This window comes from Lathyrus oleraceus, chromosome 2 (genome assembly GCF_024323335.1).
Source record: "Lathyrus oleraceus cultivar Zhongwan6 chromosome 2, CAAS_Psat_ZW6_1.0, whole genome shotgun sequence".
Lineage (NCBI taxonomy): Eukaryota > Viridiplantae > Streptophyta > Magnoliopsida > Fabales > Fabaceae > Lathyrus > Lathyrus oleraceus.
In genome coordinates, this window is record NC_066580.1 from 132,240,207 (window position 1) to 132,252,490 (window position 12,284).

Below are 12,284 nucleotides of genomic sequence, written 5' to 3' on the forward strand. Positions count from 1 at the left end.
GCGGAATTATCACACGAAAATGGAGAACAAGGTCCAAATGGAGAAAAGGAAGTGCTAGGCATTTTCTGGAGAACGGGGTTCAAATGGAGAAAGCAAGACACAAGGTGTTTTCTGGAGAACGGGGTTCACAATGGCGATCGGGAGCTATCGTCTGGCGACTGGGGTTCAAATGGAGAACGGGGTTCATTGTTTGGCAGTAGGAGTGACATGAAGCTATCGAGGTTCAAATGCGGTGATCCGGGATCATCCGCGCGAAAGAAAATAAGTTTCGGGGTTCAAGAGAAAAAAAAATCAATCAGAGAAGTACCGGGGTTCAAGAAAAGGAAAATCAATCAGAAAGTTTTGGGGTTCAAGAAAAGCAAAAAATATAATAATAATCCCCAGCGGAGCGCAAATTGTTTGTCTGTTCTTGGTATTCAACCACTCTTCACCCTGATCATCTGAAAGCCGAGGCTGTTCATATCGACAGGTTCATAGTGGATTGAATAGGGGCAGCTGTAACACCTCAAAATTTGCCCTCCTCTTCTTGGGACTAGTTTAGCTTATTGCATTTAATTTTTAGGACATTAGGCATTTGCATTTTGCATATCATGTGGAAATAAAGAAGGTCATTCTCCAAAGTCTTTTTTAGAAGAGGGAGATGTCACATAATTCAAGCCTGAAGGTTTCCATGACTTGATGATCAACAATCTGAGGGTTTTCACTTCAAATACGATTTCCTGATCCTTCAAAGGTCTTGAGTATTATCTTGTTGGCAAGGATGTATTACTATCATCATGGTTCTATCATCATCCAGGGTTTCATGGCATTCTCAAGTTCCTTTGGATTAGGGTTTTGACCTCTAGTCAACCCTAATCAATGCAGTCTTCCAGCCAGGGCTTTTCAAGGAGAAGAAGTATTCTATTAAGATGGAGATCACATGGTTATGTGGAGAAGCTTATTTGAGCTAGGGTTTCATTTCTGAGCCATTTTATCAAGTGGTTGAGGCTCAAGCTGATCAGAGCATGTCAAGGTCATCTGAGGACCTATAAAGTCAATTGTGCAAGAGCAGAGGACTATGAGGTGGGGAAGTGAGTTTCAACACTTCATTCATGTTCAAACAAGGCCTATTCATCATGTCAAACATCTACATTGAAGATTTTGAAGTCAAATCAAAAGTTTCCAAAAATGGAAAGTGACCTGTAATTGAAAGTTTCCAAAATGGCAAGTTTTTGGACCACATTCAACTTGACCATCCAACATCAAAGAAGCTTCAACTGGATTTTTTTTGAACATGAAAGTTGAAGATCTTTCTCTCCTCTTTCCAAAAAGTCCAAGATCATGAGCATCTAATGAATGGTTGAAGAATTATGATCAAATGATTGCCAAGGGTGCATGGAATTTCAAAATGCCATAACTTTTGATCCAAAACTCCAATTTAAGCCACTCTTTTTGCAAAATTCTTCTCATGAGCTATATTTTCCAAATCCATCATTGCATTGCATGAAATAATATCACATGATCATTTGGCCATGCATGAACATTTTGGAGGGAAATTGCCTAATTCAAATTTGGTGCATCATACATACAAAATTCCAAGCCTATCTTGCTCATAAGTTGATTTTAAGTGGATTTGAGTCCTCATATGGTACTGTTCACGTGTAAAATTCTCCATGCACCACACATTTTGCAATTTGGTCATACACCTCATTTCTCATTAACTCTTCATTAGCCAAGCCTAATTATCATTAGCAAAGTAATTAACATGTCATATATAAGGCTAATCATAACAGAATTGCTCAGTTTTCACAATTTCTAGATCTAGATTTTCTTTCCCTCCAAATTTTCTCTCAATTGAGACTTCAAATTTTTGCACACAACTTATTGATTTTACTGCATAATTGTGTTTATTGAGTGTGATTGATGAAGAATTGAGCATTGGATTGAAGATTTTGGCCAAGATTCGTGCACATCAAGCTCATGAAGATGAACATGGAAGTTGCAAATTAATCAAGATCCAAGCCATTTCAAGTGAGGTTTCCTGCACAAAGCTTCATAACAAGAGTAGAGGAGAATATCTGGACATTGCTGGAGCTTGAATTCACTATTTCATCATTCTGCTCTTCAAGAAGGTTGGATTTCGAACTTCATGATTCTTCATTTTATTGCCATAATTGTGTAGAGTTTTTGTCACTGATCATCCTGATATAAATAGTTTTGGATTTGGTGAAGTATTGCATGAGATATGTTGAGTTAAAGTTTGTATGTACAAAATGTTTTTGATCGATCCGTGCTTATTGTGGAGAATTAGGTTTAGATAATGGTAGATCCGTGTTCTCCATTGAAAGATCTTTCGATCCATGTGCCTGTTGCTAATTTCTGCAAATTTTCGTGGCGGAGCACCGCCTGTCTCGCCGGAGAAGACGGCTGCTCCGCCGTCTGGTTTCTGACCTAGGGCTTTGCCTAGTCACCGTCCACGTTTGCGCCTGGTTGGCGCTTCCGTTGGTCCATAGCGTTTTGACCGTGCCAGCGTGTGTTGACTGCGCATGTGGCTGCCACGCCATTTAATGAAACGGTGCGTTTGACTGGCGCCTTTGAACCATTGCCACGCTGGTTCGATTCCAGCCTTGTGTAGTTTGTGGAATTAATATTGAGCACTCCTTTTACCTTAAGGGCCTAGGTTCGATACTTGCTGATGTACTTTCTGAAATCTATTCACATTTTATTTTCCATATTCCATTTCCACATGTTTTTCCATATTATTTCAATATTTTCCACCAACTTCTAAAAATCATAAAAAATAGCATGTTAATCCAAATTGCTCCCAATTTTTTTCCACTTAATTGTTTTGATGTCTATTATTCTTAGATGTCATTTGTGTGATTTGATTGGGTCTGGAATTTTGATTGAGATTGCTTGTTTGAACATGTATGCAAAATTACCATGCTTCATTCAAATTGATGTGAAATGCTCATACATTGTCCAATTGCCATGAAATTTGATATGCTGATTCCTAACATGTTACCTGATTTTTGAGAATTGTTTTCGCATTTTTAGCATTCACCATCTCTGTTTTAGACACATGGATGTATGGTGTGACAATGTGTGTCACACATTTTGATATTGCTCTTGTTCATTTTCATATACATGTCAATTGAGCTTTTCTGATTCCAATTTTTTGCATGATACTTGTGTTTAACATGTTGTGAGCACATAAAAGTTTTCATGATCATTGGGCTCATTTCTGTTTTAATGTGGATTTTTTATGTTTGATATCCAATTGTGTGCATTGTGATTGCCTTTGCCTTATCTTGTTCATTAGATGGTCTTGCTTATTGATTTGGATTTGATCCTTTTTAGGACATCTTGTGACATGTTTGAATGTGCTTCATGTTGAATATCAACTTCTGTTTTGACGTTTTGCTTTGCCTTTGACCCTAGTCTTGGTACTAGTGGTTTGTACTCACCTTTTGAGCTTTGTATTTCAGGTTCAAGCAATTAGCTCTAATGATTGATGTTGATCTCATGACTTGAGATGCAAATTACTTTGTACACTAACCTTGGTTGTGTTGTAGGTCCCTTGGTGATGAACTCACTTGAGTTTGTTTACACATAGGACTTGTATTGTGTACATATTGGTTGTAACACTGGTGTTTGTCTGTTTGATTTGTCTGAATATGATAATGACTTGTTTGACTTTTGTACATGTACTTTAGTCGCTTTTAGCTCACTGCTTGAGCTTTGCTTTGGCTGTGGTTGGTATACGACCTAGGTAATCATCCTCTAACTCCATGTAGTCTGGAAGCCCTGTCGTTTTCTTTTGGCAGGCATTTGGCTAAAGTCCTCCTTAAGAGGCAATGTTTGTGATTGTTTATAGTTGTGCTAAAGACCTCCTTGTTGAGGCACGGTTACATGTTAAGACCTCCTAAGTGAAGAGGCGATTGGCAGATAGAAGGGATTTGCAATCAATCCCCAGTTATTCAGTTGAGACTTTCATTATGCTCGCACTACGTGCTGATGCTCTTGACAAAACACCCCAAATCTTGTATAGAGTCAGTCAGTGGAATAAGGTCCCTCATTCTGGACCCCCACACATTCTTTGTCTTAAGCTCACCCAGGCCAGGGTTAAGAGCTATGAGGTCTAACCCTCATTACCTTTCATCTGCTCACCCTAACTCTCAATGTTAGAGGTTAAGAGCTCCAGATTACCATTGCATTCAGGCTTGTTTGTCGAGGTTGACATGACCCCTTGACTAAAGCCCACCCTTGTGTGAAGCCTCTTATTTGTATATAGAGTGTGATGATTGATTTTGATATGTTTATTTGTTTTCCACTTCTCATCTCTTTTTCTGTAGGAGTCGTATGGTCAACTTCCAAGGAAGTTGAACGTATGTAGAGATAGACTTGAGTTGACTCACTTCTTGTGTGAGTCAAACTCTTGTTAGAGACCTCAACCTAGGGTTATAATTTGCATGACGACTATTAGGCTCGAGCCAGTCGCCCTTCTAGTTCGTTATTCCCTTGGTCTCTGGTTAGGAGAATTTCTCCCCTGTTAAGGGGAACTACGTCGCCCTGATCCTCATACCAGATGAGGTACGTAGGCAGGAGATCGTGCGAGGTCTCTCCGGGCACCCTTTTTCTTTTTGCGTGTGTTTTGCTTGACAACTTCTAGGCTCGAGTTCCAGACTCCCTTTTAGTTTGTCAATTTGCTTTCTACCTTTGGTGTTCGTTGGTTAGCGATTGCTTGGTTGTTTGGAGTCGGATGTCAGCCCATTGATTGGCATTCAGTTTCCTTGTGTTGTTTGGTTTGGAGTCGGATGTAAGCCCATTTATTGGCATTCTGTTTCCTTGTTTGCCTTTGTTCGGAGTCGGATATAAGTCCAGCTATTGGCATTCCGTTTCCTTGTTGAGTTTCTTTTGACGTCTCAGCGTCTCTGTGTTGTGTTTTGTTTCGGCGTGCGTTATCCGAACTACGACAGCTCTGATTCTCATTTCCAGATGAGATACGTAGGCATACGATGCGATATCCTAGTGAGCTCGTTCCCCATTTCCCCGAACTACATCGACTCTGATGTTTGTTTTTGACAAACTACGTAGGCCCAGGATGCGACATCCTGCCGAGTCCCCTTCCTCCGTCTTCTTTCACTTGTTCATTCTCGTGTGTGTGCATTCTTTGAGCAGTTTATTAGCAACCTTTTCCTATCCTGTTGAGCATGGATCCCGTCGAGTACGGCGGACGTGAGGGGTGCTAATACCTTCCCCTTGCGTAACCGACTCCCGTACCTTGCAATCTCTGGTCGTAAGACCATTCCTTTCCCTTTTTCAGGTTTACTTCGAGCGTTTCCTTTCCCTCCTTTGGGATAAATAACGCACGGTGGCAGCTCTGTGTTTTTTTTCCGCCGGTTGTTTTTCGCGTTGCGACACTTGAGAAGACATGTTGTGCTTTGGCTTGGGATACTAAGCGTTTGCGCCAATATATGTTGAATCATACTACTTGGTTTATATCCAAGATGGATCCAGTCAAGTACATTTTTGAGAAGCCTACTTTAATTGAGAGAATTTATCCTTGGCAGATGTTATCATCTAAGTATGATATTGAATACTGAGCTCAGAAAACTATTAAAAGTAGTATTTTGGCTGACCATTTGGCTCACCAACCTATTGATGAGTATCAGTCAGTGCAGTTTGATTTCCCTAACAAAGAGATTTTGTATTTGAAGATGAAATATTTTGATGAACCATTGCTTGAAGAAGGGAAAAACCTAGTTTCCGTTGGGGCATGTTACTTGATGGGGCTTGTATTATGGGGCTTGAAGAAGCCATTGATCTCATAATCAAATATTTTGACGTCTATGGAGATTCAACTCTGATTGTGAATCAAATCAAACGTGAATGGGAGACGATTAAATCCGGTTTGATACCATATAGAGATTATCTAAGGAGGATATCAACTTTCTTTATAAAGGTTGAGTTTTATCATATTCCTCGAGATGAAAACCAGATGGTATATGCTCTTGCAACGTTGGCTTCCATGATTGTCGTGAAGTATTGGAATGAAGTTCCTAATCTAACTATGATACATGTTGATAGGACAATTCATGTGTTTTCTGTTGAAGAAATCAAGGATGATAAGCCTTGGTATTATGATATCAAATGTTTCCTCCAAAGTCATATTTACCCGCTTGGGGCATCTTTGAAAGATAAGAAGCCTTTGAGAAGATTAGCTGGAAACTTCTACCTGAATGGTGATGTGCTTTATAAGAGAAATTTCGATATGGGCTTGCTCAGATGCGTGGATAGACACGAAGCAGACTTATTGATGACATAAGTCCATGAAGGTTCCTTTGGTACTCATTCTAATGGACATGCTATGGTAAAGAAGATGTTGAGAGCAGGTTACTATTGGCTGACAATGGAATCTGATTGTTGCAAGTTTGTGAAGAAATGCCACAAGTGTCAAATTTATGCTGATAAGATCCATGTTCCTCCAACATTTTTGAATGTCATTTCCTCTCCATGGCCCTTCTCCACGTGGGGAATTGATATGATTGGCATGATTGAGCCCAAAGCATGGAACGAACATCGTTTCATTCTGTTGGCTATTGATTACTTCACAAAGTGGGTTGAAGCGGCATTGTATGCAAATGTGACCAAGCAAATTGTTGCAAGGTTTATCAAGATTCAAATTATATGCCGATATGGTGTGCCAAGTAAGATCATTATTGATAATGGATCGAACATGAATAAAAAGATGGTGGAAGATCTTTGCAAAAACTTTAAGATTTCATATCATAATTCTTCTCCCTACTCACCCAAGATGAATGGGGATGTTGAAGCTGCAAATAAGAATATCAAGAAGATTATCCAGAAGATGGTTGTGACCTACAAAGATTGGCATGAGATGCTCTCATTTGCTTTACATGGGTACCGTACATCCGTCCTCACTTCAACAGGGGAAACCCCTTTCTCTCTTGTTTATGGCATGGAAGTTGTGCTCCCTGTAGAGGTTGGGATCCCATCATTGCGTGTATTGGTGGAAGCCAAGTTGACTGAAGTTGAATGGTGTTAGACCAGGTTTGATCAGCTCAATTTGATTGAAGAGAAGAGATTGACTGCCATGTGTCATGGTCAGTTATATCAACAAAGAAGGTTAAGCCTCGTGTGTTCCGAGAAACTGACCTCGTGCTCAAGAAGATCTTATCTTTCAAACCTGATTCTAGGGACAAATGGACTCATAATTATGAAAGCTCATATGTTGTTAAGAGAGCCTTCTTAGGCAGTGCATTAATTCTTATAACTATGGATAGTGAAGAGTTCACCCGTCCTGTGAATGATGATGCAGTCAAGAAATACTTTGCCTAAAGAATAAAAAAAAGAACAACTCGCTAAGTTGAAAACCCGAAAGGGCGGCTTAGGCAAAAATGAGCGTCTCGGTGGATTAAAAACCCGAAAAGGAGATCCATGCCAAAGTTAGAGACATAAAATAAAATAATTGTCTCGATAGATTGAGTACCCTACCTTGGGGAAATCTACGCAAAAATTAGGGATAATTGTCCGACTAGATTTGATCGTTGAAGCAGTGTTGCTAGTCAGTCATTTGGTTCTAATTCATCATTCTCAACTGAAGACAAGAGCATAATGGATTTCAAAGTTGGTAGGGAGAGTAGTGGTCATTGTATTCAATGTAGCCTTTTTCATTGTAAATTACCATTCTTCAAACTTTGCAAAGATTCATGGAGTCCAGCCTTTTTCGAACTACCATTCTATTAAATAAAGTTGAGCCTTTATCTAATTATTTGCAATTCTTATTTGTTTCTGTTTAATAAAATTGTATTCTATGATGATAATTTTAAAATAAAATAAATCAATGAATAAACATCTTTCTGAAATAATAAGGCATTTACTTAAAAACTTTGAATTCGAAAAGGAATGTCATAGCAATTTAAGGACGGTAAGTCTTGACGTGTGAAGTCTTCCCCACACAGTTATTTGATGGTGTATGCCCCCCGAGCAATTTTCATTCATCCCTAGCATAGTTGATGTGTTGTTCTCCTTGTAGTTCATCATTCCTTCCCCAACTGTGGGCCTTCATGGATTTTCATCCTTGATTAGCATTATATTGAGATTGAATCTTGGATCTCTGGTATAACCTTTATTTGGTTTTTAGATCCTTACCACCTTTATCTGGTGGTTGCATAGCTGTGGTAGTGTCTCCCCTCAGGGTCCCCATCTATCTGGTTAATGTTTTGGTACCTTGGAATTGGTTTATTTTTCAATCTCCAAGAAGAGTCTTGTGACTGTTGTTTTCCTTTTAAGGAATTTGTTGTTGTTTGCATCCTCATGTGGTGCTTGATTTTTCATTGCAGATCTTTATTCCCCAGTAATGCCTCCCACATAGTTGATATTTGCTGAATTCCCGAACTAGTTGTAATGTTCCCCACTCAGAGTTTTGCCTCGTGTTGTGACGTGAATCCCTAGCAGAGTTCCATCTTCTAATGAAAGATATCCCCAACAATGTTTGATTATGAACAATTTTGATGTAGCTTCCCCCTGCAGGGTTGTCTCCGATTTGATATGGTGTTGACCTAAAATTCCCCACAACGTTGAATAGTGGCATTGAAGTATATGTATATATCCCTCAGCTTGAAGATGTGGATCCTTAGCGGATCTCTCTTATCCTCGACATATTGGTTGATGTTCTCAACAATACTTTAGTTCCCCTGTGGAGATGCCAAGCTGAATCTTCTCCTCTCCCAGAGAGTTTGAGCTTTAAGCAAGATCTTTGTTAATCTTTGCTTATCCCCTAGCAGTTATTTCTTCCTCTCCCAGAAGTCGAGTTTTGAGAATAGAATTGTATCTAATCCTGTAATTGCTACTGATATATATATATATATATATATATATATTCTTCATTTCCTTTGAGCGTAGGGTTCTCAGTAGTTTGTGGTCAGATGCTTGTTCTTCATGTCTTTCCCCAACCAGAGTTAGGCATTTGATTTGGATTGTTATATCCCTAGTCTTCCTTGAGTACATGGTTGTGTGCTCTTCCCAGGGAATTGAATATCTGAAGATAGGATTTTTATATCCTCGATGATTTATTTTCATCCCTAACAGGTTCTCCATTTAGTGTTCCCATCTTGTTGGGATTAGTCGAGCATCTAGTTGTGATGATTGGACCTTCATTGTTTGTATCCTTTGTGCTTGTTTGTCAGCATAATCATATTCATGCATATTCATGCATAAATACAACGTCAAATATTTCATTGTGCATTTTACACATTGACCTTTGTTTCTGATCCCCTACTTTGGTGATATCATTTCCCATGCAGATTTGGTGTGTTTGTCCTCCTTCAATATAGAGTGTCATCCCCTTAAGAAGAAAGAGTTTATGCTTTCTTCTTTCCCGCTGAGTTATTTCCTCGTGGATGATTATTATTTATGTTTCCTACCAATTCATTATTTGGATTGAACCCCTTCCCTTGAGTTATATCCTCATTGGGTTGAGTGTTGTTTGACCATTTCTTTCTAGTTCTTACCAAGATACATCTTTTAGTTCCCAAGAGTTTATTACCTAGTAAATGGAAATATCCTTCTGGATGTTGAGTACTTTACCTGTGTTAATTTACCCTAATCGGTAAAAGGTAATTTACTTCTTTGATTTCTCTAGCGGATTCGTTTTTGTTTCCTTGATAAGTTTATCCTTAATATGTTCACCTTAACTGGTGACGGATATTCTTCCTCCTGAGTTAATCCTTGATATGTTCACCTTAACCAGTGACGAATATTATCTCTTTTTGGTCTTCTACCCAGTAACTGGTAATTGTAAATCCTATTATTTTTTGTGGTTTGTCCTTGATATATTCACCTTAATCGGTGACAAATATTCTTCCTATTCAGCTTATCCTTGATATGTTCACCTTAACTGGTGACAAATATTCTCTCTTTTTGGTCTTCTACCCAGTAACAGGTAGTTGTAAAGACTATTTCTTTTTGGTGGTTTATCCTTGATATGTTCATATTAATTGGTGACTTATATTCTTCCTTATGATTTTATCCTTGATATGTTCACTTTAATCGGTGACAGATACTCTCTTTTTGGTCTTCTACCCAGTAACCAGTAGTTGTAAATCCTATTTTTTCCCAGCAAGTCTATCCATGATATGTTTACCTTAACCGGTAACAGATATTCCTCTCCTGGAAGTTGGTGGTTTTTCCCTCCTTTTTGGTAGTCTATCCTTGATATGTTCATCTTAACCGATGACCAATATTCTTCCTTCTGAATTTATCCTTTATATGTTCATTTTAACCAGTGACGGGTACTCTCTCTTTGGTCTTCTACACAGTAATTGATAAATGCCGACCTTATTTCTTTGTGAGTTTATCCTTGATATATTTACCTTAACTGGTAACAGATATTCTCCCCGACAGTCTATCCTTGATATGTTTACCCTAACTGGTACCAGATATTCTTCCTTCGGTCTTCTATCCCCACGGATATCCGTAAATCATATCTTCTTCATTTCCCCAGTAGGCTATTCTTACCCAGTAAGTGGTATTGAATATTCCTCTTTTTTCTCAGTGAGTCATCCTTGATATCTTTACCTTAACTGATGACGGATGTCCGTTTTCCCGAGTGTATTATCTTCCTACCCAGTAACAGGTGGTAGATAATATATCTCTTTTACTCTTGTGTAGAAGTTTTTGTCTTCCCCAGTTGAGTTTGGATTTATATTTCTTTTTGAAATCTATTTTCCTTTGGTGTTTGGGTATTTCAACTCCGTTCTAATTTACGCCTTTCCCCGATGGTTGTTTCTTGCTATGTGGGTTTTATCCCGATACATGCAGATTCTTTTCCCCCAGTCCTTGTTTTTTCCATTGATTTATTTTAATGGAAATCCCCTCGTGTCTCCAGCATACTTTTAAGTCTTAGCCTGTCCTACGCATAACTTTTATCCCCATAGTCTCTGTCTCTTCATTGAGTTTTCCTTATGGAATGCATTGTGCTCCTGTAGACTTTCAGTCTCCCCCTAATTCTTTTTCTTTGTTATAATATATTCCCCACAAAGATTATTTTTGCATTCATATCATATGCATCATGAGGTCTTTTAGGGACCAAAATTTGTTTCTTGATGTTGTTATTTAAGTCTATTCTACCGCATTTATACGAAGATTTTAACCTTCATATCCTCGTATAAAATGACCTTAAATAGGAGAAGTTGTAAGACCCCAATTTTGACCCTAAGATACCTCATGCCATCTCATCATATTTGCATTGGCATTGGGATCACATCTTGGTATCCTCCTCACCTATCATTCATTGGGAGAGATCACCAAGCATTTTTTATTGTATCATACTTTATTTTGTTTTGTTTACTTACCAAAATACAAAAAATATGTCTAGTGTAGCTTTGTTTCTTTTGTAGGTAGTGTGTATGTCCACCTGTGCCTCATCAAGCTCACAACTCGGGTTTGAGACCCTCAGTGCAAGGTATCAAGAAAGAAAAGTTCCACTTGAGTGCACAAAATTATATATGGATCCCCATGTTCTTTATTTGTCATTTTGGTCAAGAATACATCAAGAGTTTGAAGCTTGTTTGTCAAAGAAGCCCTAATTCATCTGGGGATTTTGTGTGCCGTCCTCAACAAGTTTATTCAACATTTGGTCAAAGATATTATGGGATACTTCATTTAACTTCAATATAAGCATATATAACTCTCCATGAGCCTCAAAGAGAAAAATAACTTCAAGTTTGCAAGTTGGCTCAATGAGGTTGACCAGAAAAATTCTACTGGCCAAATCTAGGATTCCCTAGACCCTATCTCCTACAATATTTGTCATATGAAAATGATTCCAAGAGAAACATTACTCTTCAGGAAATTACAAATAACTTTCATGTTGGCATCAAGAGCTAATTTTTCTAGGAAAGTCATTTTTTATGGTGAAAGATTATATGTCATTTTGTTTGCCACCTAGATGGAAGGTCAACTTCCAAGCACCATAACTTGCTCAATTTATAAGATATGAATATGATATAAGTTTCATTATTAATTTCAAGATGTATTATTTAAATTTTCTTCTTTGATAAAGGTAAAATTCCACTTCCAAGGGAATGTGCCACGAGGAAACATTATAGGTCCATTTTGGTCCTTATCATTGAACAACCAATTTTCCTCAACTTCTAAAATCCATAACTCTACCATGCAAGCTCCAAATGGTGTCAAATTTGTGACAAAATTGAATATATTTGAAAGCTATCCAATTTTTAAGAAGGAACCAAAGTTATTTGAAGCTCATAGCAAAAGTT